The sequence below is a fragment of the Octopus bimaculoides genome, chromosome 11, assembly GCF_046866305.1.
Source record: "Octopus bimaculoides isolate indiv1 chromosome 11, ASM4686630v1, whole genome shotgun sequence".
Lineage (NCBI taxonomy): Eukaryota > Metazoa > Mollusca > Cephalopoda > Octopoda > Octopodidae > Octopus > Octopus bimaculoides.
Genome location: NC_142938.1, coordinates 34,067,029 through 34,080,701, shown reverse-complemented (window position 1 = coordinate 34,080,701; position 13,673 = coordinate 34,067,029).

Here is a 13,673-nt window from a genome sequence, read left to right as displayed (position 1 = left end):
GTTTTCTGAAAACGCTTGTGACTTCGATGAACGCTTTGATAAATATAACGTTTTCAACACCCATCTAGCTTATATTAACCATCTAGACTTCAAAACGAATAGTAGTTTTGCAAAAATGAAAACTACCTAAAAGTGTCTAAAATCGACTGGAAATCACGAAATAAGCATTTTCAAGTTTTCTTGTTTTTTCATGGTTATTTGGCAAATTTTGTGAGATTGTGTTTTCTGAAAACGCTTGTGACTTCGATGAACGCTTTGATAAATATGTTTTCAACACCCATCTAGCTTATATTAACCATCTAGACTTCAAAACAAATAGTAGTTTTGCAAAAATGAAAACTACCTAAAAGTGACTAAAATCGACTGGAAATCACGAAATAAGCATTTTCAAGTTTTGTTGTTTTTTCATGGTTATTTGGCAAATTTTGTGAGATTGTGCATACTGAAAACGCTCGTGACTTCGATGAACGCCTTGATAAATATGTTTTCAACACCCATCTAGCTTATATTAACCATCTAGACTTCAAAACGAATAGTGATTTTGCAAAACGAAAACTACCTAAAAGTGTCTAAAATCGACTGGAAATCACGAAATAAGCATTTTCAAGTTTTCTTGTTTTTTCATGGTTATTTGGCAAATTTTGTGAGATTGTGCATTCTGAAAACGCTTGTGACTTCGATGAACGCTTTGATAAATATAATGTTTTCAACACCCATCTAGCTTATATTAACCATCTAGACTTCAAAACGAATAGTGGTTTTGCAAAAATGAAGACTACCTAAAAGTGTCTAAAATCTACTGGAAATCACGAAATAAGCATTTTCAAGTTTTCTTGTTTTTTCATGGTTATTTGCCAAATTTTGTGAGTTTGTGTTTTCTGAAAACGGTTGTGACTTCGATGAACGCTTTGATAAATATAACGTTTTCAACACCCATCTAGCTTATATTAAACATCTACACTTCAAAACGAATAGTAGTTTTGCAAAAATGAAAACTACCTAAAAGTGTCTAAAATCGACTGGAAATCACTAAATAAGCATTTTCAAATTTTGTTGTTTTTTCATGGTTATTTGGCAAATTTTGTGAGATTGTGTTTTCTGAAAACGCTTGTGACTCCGATGAACGCTTTGATAAATATAATGTTTTCAACACCCATCTAGCTTATATTAACCATCTAGACTTCAAAACGAATAGTAGTTTGGCAAAAATGAAAACTACCTACAAGTGTCTAAAATCGACTGGAAATCACTAAATAAGCATTTTCAAGTTTTCTTGTTTTTTCATGGATAATTGGCAAATTTTGTGAGATTGTGTTTTCTGAAAACGGTTGTGACTTCGATGAACGCTTTGATAAATATGTTTTCAACACCCATCTAGCTTATATTAACCATCTAGACTTCAAAACGAATAGTGGTTTTGCAAAAATGAAAACTACCTAAAAGTGTCTAAAATCTACTGAAAATCACGAAATAAGCATTTTCAAATTTTGTTGTTTTTTCATGGTTATTTGGCAAATTTTGTGAGATTGTGCATACTGAAAATGCTCGTGACTTCGATGAACGCTTTGATAAATATAATGTTTTCAACACCCATCTAGCTTATATTAACCATCTAGACTTGAAAACGAATAGTAGTTTTGCAAAAATGAAAACTACCTAAAAGTGTCTAAAATCGACTGGAAATCACTAAATAAGCATTTTCAAGTTTTCTTGTTTTTTCATGGTTATTTGGCAAATTTTGTGAGATTGTGTTTTCTGAAAACGCTTGTGACTCCGATGAACGCTTTGATAAATATGTTTTCAACACCCATCTAGCTTATATTAACCATCTAGACTTCAAAACGAATAGTGATTTTGCAAAACGAAAACTACCTAAAAGTGTCTAAAATCGACTGGAAATCACGAAATATGCATTTTCAAGTTTTCTTGTTTTTTCATGGTTATTTGGCAAATTTTGTGAGATTGTGCATTCTGAAAAAGGTTGTGACTTCGATGAACGCTTTGATAAATATAATGTTTTCAACACCCATCTAGCTTATATTAACTATCTAGACTTCAAAACGAATAGTGGTTTTGCAAAAATGAAAACTACCTAAAAGTGTCTAAAATCTACTGGAAATCACGAAATAAGCATTTTCAAGTTTTGTTGTTTTTTCATGGTTATTTGGCAAATTTTGTGAGATTGTGCATACTGAAAACGCTCGTGACTTCGATGAACGCTTTGATAAATATAATGTTTTCAACACCCATCTAGCTTATATTAACCATCTAGACTTCAAAACGAATAGTAGATTTGCAAAAATGAAAACTACCTAAAAGTGTCTAAAATCGACTGGAAATCACGAAATTAGCATTTTCAAGTTTTGTTGTTCTTTCATGGTTATTTGCCAAATTTTGTGAGGTTGTGTTTTCTGAAAACGGTTGTGACTTCGATGAACGCTTTGATAAATATAATGTTTTCAACACCCATCTAGCTTATATTAACCATCTAGACTTCAAAACGAATAGTGATTTTGCAAAACGAAAACTACCTAAAAGTGTCTAAAATCGACTGGAAATCACGAAATAAGCATTTTCAAGTTTTCTTGTTTTTTCATGGTTATTTGGCAAATTTTGTGAGATTGTGCATTCTGAAAACGCTTGTGACTTCGATGAACGCTTTGATAAATATAATGTTTTCAACACCCATCTAGCTTATATTAACCATCTAGACTTCAAAACGAATAGTAGTTTTGCAAAAATGAAAACTACCTTAAAGTGTCTAAAATCGACTGAAAATCACTAAATAAGCATTTTCATGTTTTGTTGTTTTTTCATGGTTATTTGCCAAAATTCGTGAGTTTGTGTTTTCTGAAAACGGTTGTGACTTCGATGAACGCTTTGATAAATATAACGTTTTCAACACCCATCTAGCTTATATTAACCATCTAGACTTCAAAACGAATAGTAGTTTTGCAAAAATAAAAACTACCTAAAAGTGTCTAAAATCGACTGGAAATCACTAAATAAGCATTTTCAAGTTTTCTTGTTTTTTCATGGTTATTTGGCAAATTTTGTGAGATGGTGTTTTCTGAAAACGCTTGTGACTCCGATGAACGCTTTGATAAATATGTTTTCAACACCCATCTAGCTTATATTAACCATCTAGACTTCAAAACGAATAGTGATTTTGCAAAACGAAAACTACCTAAAAGTGTCTAAAATCGACTGGAAATCACGAAATATGCATTTTCAAGTTTTCTTGTTTTTTCATGGTTATTTGGCAAATTTTGTGAGATTGTGCATTCTGAAAAAGGTTGTGACTTCGATGAACGCTTTGATAAATATAATGTTTTCAACACCCATCTAGCTTATATTAACTATCTAGACTTCAAAACGAATAGTGGTTTTGCAAAAATGAAAACTACCTAAAAGTGTCTAAAATCTACTGGAAATCACGAAATAAGCATTTTCAAGTTTTGTTGTTTTTTCATGGTTATTTGGCAAATTTTGTGAGATTGTGCATACTGAAAACGCTCGTGACTTCGATGAACGCTTTGATAAATATAATGTTTTCAACACCCATCTAGCTTATATTAACCATCTAGACTTCAAAACGAATAGTAGATTTGCAAAAATGAAAACTACCTAAAAGTGTCTAAAATCGACTGGAAATCACGAAATTAGCATTTTCAAGTTTTGTTGTTCTTTCATGGTTATTTGCCAAATTTTGTGAGGTTGTGTTTTCTGAAAACGGTTGTGACTTCGATGAACGCTTTGATAAATATAATGTTTTCAACACCCATCTAGCTTATATTAACCATCTAGACTTCAAAACGAATAGTGATTTTGCAAAACGAAAACTACCTAAAAGTGTCTAAAATCGACTGGAAATCACGAAATAAGCATTTTCAAGTTTTCTTGTTTTTTCATGGTTATTTGGCAAATTTTGTGAGATTGTGCATTCTGAAAACGCTTGTGACTTCGATGAACGCTTTGATAAATATAATGTTTTCAACACCCATCTAGCTTATATTAACCATCTAGACTTCAAAACGAATAGTAGTTTTGCAAAAATGAAAACTACCTTAAAGTGTCTAAAATCGACTGAAAATCACTAAATAAGCATTTTCATGTTTTGTTGTTTTTTCATGGTTATTTGCCAAAATTCGTGAGTTTGTGTTTTCTGAAAACGGTTGTGACTTCGATGAACGCTTTGATAAATATAACGTTTTCAACACCCATCTAGCTTATATTAACCATCTAGACTTCAAAACGAATAGTAGTTTTGCAAAAATAAAAACTACCTAAAAGTGTCTAAAATCGACTGGAAATCACTAAATAAGCATTTTCAAGTTTTCTTGTTTTTTCATGGTTATTTGGCAAATTTTGTGAGATGGTGTTTTCTGAAAACGCTTGTGACTTCGATGAACGCTTTGATAAATATGTTTTCAACACCCATCTAGCTTATATTAACCATCTAGACTTCAAAACGAATAGTAGTTTTGCAGAAATGAAAACTACCTAAAAGTGTCTAAAATCGACTGGAAATCACTAAATAAGCATTTTCAAGTTTTCTTGTTTTTTCATGGTTATTTGGCAAATTTTGTGAGATTGTGTTTTCTGAAAACGCTTGTGACTCCGATGAACGCTTTGATAAATATGTTTTCAACACCCATCTAGCTTATATTAACCATCTAGACTTCAAAACAAATAGTAGTTTTGCAAAAATGAAAACTACCTAAAAATGACTAAAATCGACTGGAAATCACGAAATAAGCATTTTCAAGTTTTGTTGTTTTTTCATGGTTATTTGGCAAATTTTGTGAGATTGTGCATTCTGAAAACGCTTGTGACTTCGATGAACGCTTTGATAAATATAATGTTTTCAACACCCATCTAGCTTATATTAACCATCTAGACTACAAAACGAATAGTGGTTTTGCAAAAATGAAAACTACCTAAAAGTGTCTAAAATCTACTGGAAATCACGAAATAAGTATTTTCAAGTTTTGTTGTTTTTTCATGGTTATTTGGCAAATTTTCTGAGATTGTGCATACTGAAAACGCTCGTGACTTCGATGAACGTTTTGATAAATATAATGTTTTCAACACCCATCTAGCTTATATTAACCATCTAGACTTCAAAACGAATAGTAGATTTGCAAAAATGAAAACTACCTAAAAGTGTCTAAAATCGACTGGAAATCACGAAATTAGCATTTTCAAGTTTTGTTGTTCTTTCATGGTTATTTGCCAAATTTTGTGAGGTTGTGTTTTCTGAAAACGGTTGTGACTTCGATGAACGCTTTGATAAATATAATGTTTTCAACACCCATCTAGCTTATATTAACCATCTAGACTTCAAAACGAATAGTGATTTTGCAAAACGAAAACTACCTAAAAGTGTCTAAAATCGACTGGAAATCACGAAATAAGCATTTTCAAGTTTTCTTGTTTTTTCATGGTTATTTGGCAAATTTTGTGAGATTGTGCATACTGAAAACGCTCGTGACTTCGATGAACGCTTTGATAAATATAATGTTTTCAACACCCATCTAGCTTATATTAACCATCTAGACTTCAAAACGAATAGTAGATTTGCAAAAATGAAAACTACGTAAAAGTGTCTAAAATCGACTGGAAATCACGAAATTAGCATTTTCAAGTTTTGTTGTTCTTTCATGGTTATTTGCCAAATTTTGTGAGGTTGTGTTTTCTGAAAACGGTTGTGACTTCGATGAACGCTTTGATAAATATAATGTTTTCAACACCCATCTAGCTTATATTAACCATCTAGACTTCAAAACGAATAGTGATTTTGCAAAACGAAAACTACCTAAAAGTGTCTAAAATCGACTGGAAATCACGAAATAAGCATTTTCAAGTTTTCTTGTTTTTTCATGGTTATTTGGCAAATTTTGTGAGATTGTGCATTCTGAAAACGCTTGTGACTTCGATGAACGCTTTGATAAATATAATGTTTTCAACACCCATCTAGCTTATATTAACCATCTAGACTTCAAAACGAATAGTAGTTTTGCAAAAATAAAAACTACCTAAAAGTGTCTAAAATCGACTGGAAATCACTAAATAAGCATTTTCAAGTTTTCTTGTTTTTTCATGGTTATTTGGCAAATTTTGTGAGATGGTGTTTTCTGAAAACGCTTGTGACTTCGATGAACGCTTTGATAAATATGTTTTCAACACCCTTATATTAACCATCTAGACTTCAAAACAGATAGTAGTTTTGCAAAAATGAAAACTACCTAAAAGTGTCTAAAATCGACTGGAAATCACTAAATAAGCATTTTCAAGCTTTCTTGTTTTTTCATGGTTATTTGGCAAATTTTGTGAGATTGTGTTTTCTGAAAACGCTTGTGACTCCGATGAACGCTTTGATAAATATGTTTTCAACACCCATGTAGCTTATATTAACCATCTAGACTTCAAAACAAATAGCAGTTTTGCAAAAATGAAAACTACCTAAAAGTGACTAAAATCGACTGGAAATCACGAAATAAGCATTTTCAAGTTTTGTTGTTTTTTCATGGTTATTTGGCAAATTTTGTGAGATTGTGCATTCTGAAAACGCTTGTGACTTCGATGAACGCTTTGATAAATATAATGTTTTCAACACCCATCTAGCTTATATTAACCATCTAGACTTCAAAACGAATAGTGGTTTTGCAAAAATGAAAACTACCTAAAAGTGTCTAAAATCTACTGGAAATCACGAAATAAGTATTTTCAAGTTTTGTTGTTCTTTCATGGTTATTTGGCAAATTTTCTGAGATTGTGCATACTGAAAACGCTCGTGACTTCGATGAACGTTTTGATAAATATAATGTTTTCAACACCCATCTAGCTTATATTAACCATCTAGACTTCAAAACGAATAGTAGATTTGCAAAAATGAAAACTACCTAAAAGTGTCTAAAATCGACTGGAAATCACGAAATTAGCATTTTCAAGTTTTGTTGTTCTTTCATGGTTATTTGCCAAATTTTGTGAGGTTGTGTTTTCTGAAAACGGTTGTGACTTCGATGAACGCTTTGATAAATATAATGTTTTCAACACCCATCTAGCTTATATTGACCATCTAGACTTCAAAACGAATAGTGGTTTTGCAAAAATGAAAACTACCTAAAAGTGTCTAAAATCGACTGGAAATCACGAAATAAGCATTTTCAAGTTTTGTTGCTTTTTCATGGTTATTTGCCAAATTTTGTGAGTTTGTGTATTTTGAAAACGGATGTGACTTCGATGAACGCTTTGATAAATATAATGTTTTCAACACCCATCTAGCTTATATTAACCATCTAGACTTCAAAACGAATTCTGGTTTTGCAAAAATGAAAACTATCTAAATGTGTCTAAAATCTACTGGAAATCACGAAATAAGCATTTTCAAGTTTTGTTGTTTTTTCATGGTTATTTGCCAAATTTTGTGAGTTTGTGTTTTCTGAAAACGGTTGTGACTTCGATGAACGCTTTGATAAATATAACGTTTTCAACACCCATCTAGCTTATATTAACCATCTAGACTTCAAAACGAATAGTAGTTTTGCAAAAATGAAAACTACCTAAAAGTGTCTAAAATCGACTGAAAATCACTAAATATGCATTTTCATGTTTTGTTGTTTTTTCATGGTTATTTGCCAAAATTCGTGAGTTTGTGTTTTCTGAAAACGGTTGTGACTTCGATGAACGCTTTGATAAATATAACGTTTTCAACACCCATCTAGCTTATATTAACCATCTAGACTTCAAAACGAATAGTAGTTTTGCAAAAATAAAAACTACCTAAAAGTGTCTAAAATCGACTGGAAATCACTAAATAAGCATTTTCAAGTTTTCTTGTTTTTTCATGGTTATTTGGCAAATTTTGTGAGATTGTGTTTTCTGAAAACGCTTGTGACTCCGATGAACGCTTTGATAAATATGTTTTCAACACCCATCTAGCTTATATTAACCATCTAGACTTCAAAACGAATAGTGGTTTTGCAAAAATGAAAACTACCTAAAAGTGTCTAAAATCTACTGGAAATCACGAAATAAGCATTTTCAAGTTTTGTTGTTTTTTCATGGTTATTTGGCAAATTTTGTGAGATTGTGCATACTGAAAATGCTCGTGACCTCGATGAACGCTTTGATAAATATAATGTTTTCAACACCCATCTAGCTTATATTAACCATCTTGACTTCAAAACGAATAGTAGTTTTGCAAAAATGAAAACTACCTAAAAGTGTCTAAAATCGACTGGAAATCGAGAAATAAGCATTTTCAAGTTTTGTTGTTTTTTGATGGTTATTTGCCAAATTTTGTGAGGTTGTGTTTTCTGAAAACGGTTGTGACTTCGATCAACGCTTTGATAAATATAATGTTTTCAACACCCATCTAGCTTATATTAACCATCTAGACTTCAAAACGAATAGTGATTTTGCAAAACGAAAACTACCTAAAAGTGTCTAAAATCGACTGGAAATCACGAAATAAGCATTTCCAAGTTTTCTTGTTTTTTCATGGTTATTTGCCAAATTTTGTGAGTTTGTGTTTTCTGAAAACGGTTGTGACTTCGATGAACGCTTTGATAAATATAACGTTTTCAACACCCATCTAGCTTATATTAAACATCTAGACTTCAAAACGAATAGTAGTTTTGCAAAAATGAAAACTACCTAAAAGTGTCTAAAATCGACTGGAAATCACTAAATAAGCATTTTCAAGTTTTGTTGTTTTTTCATGGTTATTTGGCAAATTTTGTGAGGTTGTGTTTTCTGAAAACGGTTGTGACTTCGATGAACGCTTTGATAAATATAATGTTTTCAACACCCATCTAGCTTATATTGACCATCTAGACTTCAAAACGAATAGTGGTTTTGCAAAAATGAAAACTACCTAAAAGTGTCTAAAATCGACTGGAAATCACGAAATAAGCATTTTCAAGTTTTGTTGCTTTTTCATGGTTATTTGCCAAATTTTGTGAGTTTGTGTATTTTGAAAACGGATGTGACTTCGATGAACGCTTTGATAAATATAATGTTTTCAACACCCATCTAGCTTATATTAACCATCTAGACTTCAAAACGAATAGTGGTTTTGCAAAAATGAAAACTACCTAAATGTGTCTAAAATCTACTGGAAATCACGAAATAAGCATTTTCAAGTTTTGTTGTTTTTTCATGGTTATTTGCCAAATTTTGTGAGTTTGTGTTTTCTGAAAACGGTTGTGACTTCGATGAACGCTTTGATAAATATAACGTTTTCAACACCCATCTAGCTTATATTAACCATCTAGACTTCAAAACGAATAGTAGTTTTGCAAAAATGAAAACTACCTAAAAGTGTCTAAAATCGACTGAAAATCACTAAATAAGCATTTTCATGTTTTGTTGTTTTTTCATGGTTATTTGCCAAAATTCGTGAGTTTGTGTTTTCTGAAAACGGTTGTGACTTCGATGAACGCTTTGATAAATATAACGTTTTCAACACCCATCTAGCTTATATTAACCATCTAGACTTCAAAACGAATAGTAGTTTTGCAAAAATAAAAACTACCTAAAAGTGTCTAAAATCGACTGGAAATCACTAAATAAGCATTTTCAAGTTTTCTTGTTTTTTCATGGTTATTTGGCAAATTTTGTGAGATTGTGTTTTCTGAAAACGCTTGTGACTCCGATGAACGCTTTGATAAATATGTTTTCAACACCCATCTAGCTTATATTAACCATCTAGACTTCAAAACGAATAGTGGTTTTGCAAAAATGAAAACTACCTAAAAGTGTCTAAAATCTACTGGAAATCACGAAATAAGCATTTTGAAGTTTTGTTGTTTTTTCATGGTTATTTGGCAAATTTTGTGAGATTGTGCATACTGAAAATGCTCGTGACCTCGATGAACGCTTTGATAAATATAATGTTTTCAACACCCATCTAGCTTATATTAACCATCTTGACTTCAAAACGAATAGTAGTTTTGCAAAAATGAAAACTACCTAAAAGTGTCTAAAATCGACTGGAAATCGAGAAATAAGCATTTTCAAGTTTTGTTGTTTTTTGATGGTTATTTGCCAAATTTTGTGAGGTTGTGTTTTCTGAAAACGGTTGTGACTTCGATCAACGCTTTGATAAATATAATGTTTTCAACACCCATCTAGCTTATATTAACCATCTAGACTTCAAAACGAATAGTGATTTTGCAAAACGAAAACTACCTAAAAGTGTCTAAAATCGACTGGAAATCACGAAATAAGCATTTCCAAGTTTTCTTGTTTTTTCATGGTTATTTGCCAAATTTTGTGAGTTTGTGTTTTCTGAAAACGGTTGTGACTTCGATGAACGCTTTGATAAATATAACGTTTTCAACACCCATCTAGCTTATATTAAACATCTAGACTTCAAAACGAATAGTAGTTTTGCAAAAATGAAAACTACCTAAAAGTGTCTAAAATCGACTGGAAATCACTAAATAAGCATTTTCAAGTTTTGTTGTTTTTTCATGGTTATTTGGCAAATTTTGTGAGATTGTGTTTTCTGAAAACGCTTGTGACTCCGATGAACGCTTTGATAAATATAATGTTTTCAACACCCATCTAGCTTATATTAACCATCTAGACTTCATAACGAATAGTAGTTTTGCAAAAATGAAAACTACCTACAAGTGTCTAAAATCGACTGGAAATCACTAAATAAGCATTTTCAAGTTTTCTTGTTTTTTCATGGTTATTTGGCAAATTTTGTGAGATTGTGTTTTCTGAAAACGGTTGTGACTTCGATGAACGCTTTGATAAATATGTTTTCAACACCCATCTAGCTTATATTAACCATCTAGACTTCAAAACGAATAGTGGTTTTGCAAAAATGAAAACTACCTAAAAGTGTCTAAAATCTACTGGAAATCACGAAATAAGCATTTTCAAGTTTTGTTGTTTTTTCATGGTTATTTGGCAAATTTTGTGAGATTGTGCATACTGAAAATGCTCGTGACTTCGATGAACGCTTTGATAAATATAATGTTTTCAACACCCATCTAGCTTATATTAACCATCTAGACTTCAAAACGAATAGTAGTTTTGCAAAAATGAAAACTACCTAAAAGTGTCTAAAATCGACTGGAAATCACTAAATAAGCATTTTCAAGTTTTCTTGTTTTTTCATGGTTATTTGGCAAATTTTGTGAGATTGTGTTTTCTGAAAACGCTTGTGACTCCGATGAACGCTTTGATAAATATGTTTTCAACACCCATCTAGCTTATATTAACCATCTAGACTTCAAAACGAATAGTGATTTTGCAAAACGAAAACTACCTAAAAGTGTCTAAAATCGACTGGAAATCACGAAATAAGCATTTTCAAGTTTTCTTGTTTTTTCATGGTTATTTGGCAAATTTTGTGAGATTGTGCATTCTGAAAAAGGTTGTGACTTCGATGAACGCTTTGATAAATATAATGTTTTCAACACCCATCTAGCTTATATTAACCATCTAGACTTCAAAACGAATAGTGGTTTTGCAAAAATGAAAACTACCTAAAAGTGTCTAAAATCTACTGGAAATCACGAAATAAGCATTTTCAAGTTTTGTTGTTTTTTCATGGTTATTTGGCAAATTTTGTGAGATTGTGCATACTGAAAACGCTCGTGACTTCGATGAACGCTTTGATAAATATAATGATTTCAACACCCATCTAGATTATATTAACCATCTAGACTTCAAAACGAATAGTAGATTTGCAAAAATGAAAACTACCTAAAAGTGTCTAAAATCGACTGGAAATCACGAAATTAGCATTTTCAAGTTTTGTTGTTCTTTCATGGTTATTTGCCAAATTTTGTGAGGTTGTGTTTTCTGAAAACAGTTGTGACTTCGATGAACGCTTTGATAAATATAATGTTTTCAACACCCATCTAGCTTATATTAACCATCTAGACTTCAAAACGAATAGTGATTTTGCAAAACGAAAACTACCTAAAAGTGTCTAAAATCGACTGGAAATCACGAAATAAGCATTTTCAAGTTTTCTTGTTTTTTCATGGTTATTTGGCAAATTTTGTGAGATTGTGCATTCTGAAAACGCTTGTGACTTCGATGAACGCTTTGATAAATATAATGTTTTCAACACCCATCTAGCTTATATTAACCATCTAGACTTCAAAACGAATAGTGGTTTTGCAAAAATGAAAACTACCTAAAAGTGTCTAAAATCTACTGGAAATCACGAAATAAGCATTTTCAAGTTTTGTTGTTTTTTCATGGTTATTTGCCAAATTTTGTGAGTTTGTGTTTTCTGAAAACGGTTGTGACTTCGATGAACGCTTTGATAAATATAACGTTTTCAACACCCATCTAGCTTATATTAACCATCTAGACTTCAAAACGAATAGTAGTTTTGCAAAAATAAAAACTACCTAAAAGTGTCTAAAATCGACTGAAAATCACTAAATAAGCATTTTCATGTTTTGTTGTTTTTTCATGGTTATTTGCCAAAATTCGTGAGTTTCTGTTTTCTGAAAACGGTTGTGACTTCGATGAACGCTTTGATAAATATAACGTTTTCAACACCCATCTAGCTTATATTAACCATCTAGACTTCAAAACGAATAGTAGTTTTGCAAAAATAAAAACTACCTAAAAGTGTCTAAAATCGACTGGAAATCACTAAATAAGCATTTTCAAGTTTTCTTGTTTTTTCATGGTTATTTGGCAAATTTTGTGAGATGGTGTTTTCTGAAAACGCTTGTGACTTCGATGAACGCTTTGATAAATATGTTTTCAACACCCATCTAGCTTATATTAACCATCTAGACTTCAAAACGAATAGTAGTTTTGCAAAAATGAAAACTACCTAAAAGTGTCTAAAATCGACTGGAAATCACTAAATAAGCATTTTCAAGTTTTCTTGTTTTTTCATGGTTATTTGGCAAATTTTGTGAGATTGTGTTTTCTGAAAACGCTTGTGACTCCGATGAACGCTTTGATAAATATGTTTTCAACACCCATCTAGCTTATATTAACCATCTAGACTTCAAAACAAATAGTAGTTTTGCAAAAATGAAAACTACCTAAAAGTGACTAAAATCGACTGGAAATCACGAAATAAGCATTTTCAAGTTTTGTTGTTTTTTCATGGTTATTTGCCAAATTTTCTGAGATTGTGCATACTGAAAACGCTCGTGACTTCGATGAACGTTTTGATAAATATAATGTTTTCAACACCCATCTAGCTTATATTAACCATCTAGACTTCAAAACGAATAGTAGATTTGCAAAAATGAAAACTACCTAAAAGTGTCTAAAATCGACTGGAAATCACGAAATTAGCATTTTCAAGTTTTGTTGTTCTTTCATGGTTATTTGCCAAATTTTGTGAGGTTGTGTTTTCTGAAAACGGTTGTGACTTCGATGAACGCTTTGATAAATATAATGTTTTCAACACCCATCTAGCTTATATTAACCATCTAGACTTCAAAACGAATAGTGATTTTGCAAAACGAAAACTACCTAAAAGTGTCTAAAATCGACTGGAAATCACGAAATAAGCATTTTCAAGTTTTCTTGTTTTTTCATGGTTATTTGGCAAATTTTGTGAGATTGTGTATTCTGAAAACGCTTGTGACTTCGATGAACGCTTTGATAAATATAATGATTTCAACACCCATCTAGCTTATATTAACCATCTAGACTTCAAAACG